The sequence below is a fragment of the Grammomys surdaster genome, unplaced genomic scaffold, assembly GCF_004785775.1.
Source record: "Grammomys surdaster isolate TR1022 unplaced genomic scaffold, NIH_TR_1.0 126048, whole genome shotgun sequence".
Lineage (NCBI taxonomy): Eukaryota > Metazoa > Chordata > Mammalia > Rodentia > Muridae > Grammomys > Grammomys surdaster.
In genome coordinates, this window is record NW_021620860.1 from 143773 (window position 1) to 146662 (window position 2890).

The window sequence follows — 2890 nt, forward strand, 5'->3', positions numbered from 1 at the left end:
TGAGGAACTGTATTAAAGGGTTACAGCATCAGGAAGGCTAAGAACCATTGCCCTAGGAGATACAAAAATTGGAATAAAAGTCAATATACTGGCAAACACAACTTACAGAAGAAGCTTTAAGGACAAGGGCAAGCTTTTACCCTTTATGATGGGAAGACAGACACTGAGGGTGTGAAGTGGCTGGTCACACTTCATCTATAGTTGGGAAGCTAAGACTAAAGATAGAGCACACAGGAAAATTGACTGAATTTGAAATAATTAAATACTCTGTAAGGCAGAGCTTGTACTTGGTGATCTCCAAACCAGAACAAAGTAAAACATGCACCCCACATGAAAACTTGATTTCAAATACAACGTATCACTGTTATAATGGAAACCTGGAATAACCTAAATATTTCTCAGTAAAAGACTAGCCAAATGAAATATACTATGTTCACAAAATTGTGTATTGCATAGCTGAAATGTAACAAGAAATATCTGAAGCCACTACTGTAGAATAGATAGTAATATCCCATTGCTGTGGTGCGGTAAGTGAACCCAAGCAAACGGTAACTAAGTGTGCATAGTATAAGAAGAATTATCAAAGCTGACAGTAAATATAAACTTGCGTTAAAACAATAACGTAAAAACAGCTTCAAATTTATAAAAAAAGAAAACCTTTTAAGTCAGTTGATATGCTAATTAGTCTGAGTTAATCATTACCTAACATACACAGGATCACTGCACCTCATAAATATGTACAAATAGCATCTGCCAATCAAAAACAAGTTTTATCCATAGGGGAGAAAGAATGTGCGTGCAGAGAAGAAAGACAGAAGCAAGACTTCCTTGGATAGGTCTCATTTTGTAAAAATTATTTTGGAACCTAAAAATAACTTACAGTTATAGAACAATTAAATTTTAAAGTAATTTTTAGGACTATGAGAAGCAAACATGAGATGTGTAGCCAATTCATCGTCAAATACTTGGCAAATGCAATTTAAGGAAGAAGCTTTAAGGACGAGGGCAAGCTTTTACCTTTTATTATGGGAAAGACAGACACTGAGGGTGTGAAGTGGCTGGTCACACTACATCTGTAGTCAGGAAGCCAAGAGAGTCAGGAAGCCAGTGATCACTTGATCACTGGCTCTTGGATCCCTTCTCCCCTTTACTCTGCATGGGACCACCACCTATGGGACATATCACCAACATTCAGGATGAGTCTTGCTTGCTTTGTTAGAGTTTTCTGGAAACACTCTCTTTGTTTATACACTCAGATGTGAGTTTCCATGGAGATTCTAAAACCTATCAAGTTGACAATGAAGATTGTACATCACAGCAAGCATGATGATGATGTGGTAATACATAGCTGAAAATACTCGCTTCAAGAGTTGCCATTTGGGATGAGACAGTTGAACACATTCATATTATAGTCATATGGATTCAAGTAGGGCTCTTCCCAATATAAAGACAAGCAAAAGGAGAAGCTTAAATTCCCATAAACTAATACAATAATGCCAAAGAAAACACTGGAGAGGAAGGAGGGTGGGGCTGCTGATTGACCTGAAGTAAAATAACTTTCTGGAAAGAATCTGAAGAAGGTCCATTCTAAGAAGATGGAACAGGACAATTCAAAGTATGAAAGTTAATACTATTTCTGTTCAATAGACTACTGAATCCTATAAAAACTTTAACTGATTTCTGCATGAGCTGTAGTGACCTGATGCCTTGTGGGTTCTTTGGAAAGTAAATTCACTACAATGACCATAACGCACAAACAGATCTGGAGCACGGCCAGCGTTCACTAACAATGATCTCTGTGATCTCGCTTTTCATTGAAAAGTACATGAGATATAAATATGTGACTCTTGATCTGGATCCTACTCTTAAGAACTTTCCATTTGTGTCAGAATCCCCTTTGTAACATAGCATACTTTAGTGTTTATAAGACAGCAAGCAAAGCCTACTGTGCTCTCATTATTCAGGTAGGATATCTCAAACCCATAATTATCGAAAGAGTGGCAGGGAAGGATGCTTTGCATGGAGCATTTTTCATAGAAAGCAGAATCCACTGCACATGCTGGCTTATCAGGAGACAGATCAAATCCATTCACACTTTGTATGCCACACACAGAGAGGATCCCTAAGGGGATACGTTGACTCCTTAAATGAGTCTTTGGCATTAAAAAAATGCTCATAAAATGCTAACCATCTGGATACAATCATTACAAGCTATAAATACACTTGTTCCTGATTTTATACAAATAATTGCACAGATGAATCTTTCATCCTGTCTCTACCGGTGCTCTACCAGGCAATAGTTTTTGCATATCTGCAGAAAAAATAAAAATAATTTTGTGAGCCATTCTCAAACTATTATCAAGCAAGCATGAGTGACACGTGTATCGTGTGCTAGTCCCAGTTTAGAAGGTACACAGGCAGAAATAGAAGCACGAATGTCATTTGACACGCCTTAATTCAATGAATCATAACAATGTAGAAAAAGAAAATGATGCCCTTTCTAAACGCTGGAATATTTAACCTTGTAAACATGATTATGACTTAATAACACTAATTAATTTCCTGGTTAGAGAAACAAGGAAAGGAGCTTTGCTCATGGTGACACCACTTGCTAAGCAGAGTATAAAAGGGAATACCAGCCAGGAGAACTTCAGAATTTCAAAACACTCTCTCAGAAACCCACCAGAACCTCTACCTCTGACACCATGGTCAACTCCTGTTGTGGCTCTGTCTGCTCTGAGGAGGGCTGTGGCCAAGGCTGCTGCCAGCCCAGCTGCTGCCAGACTACCTGCTGTAGGACCACCTGCTGCCGCCCCACCTGCTGTGTGTCCAGCTGCTGCAGACCCCAGTGCTGCCAGTCTGTGTGCTGCCAGCCCACCTGCTGCCGCCC

General features: G+C 39.2%; 1 pseudogene; it reads left to right on the forward strand.

Annotated features, from left to right (window-relative positions):
- The first annotated feature begins 2705 nt into the window (after positions 1-2705).
- Positions 2706-2890, forward strand: part of LOC114610430 — a 437-nt pseudogene continuing 252 nt past the window's right edge.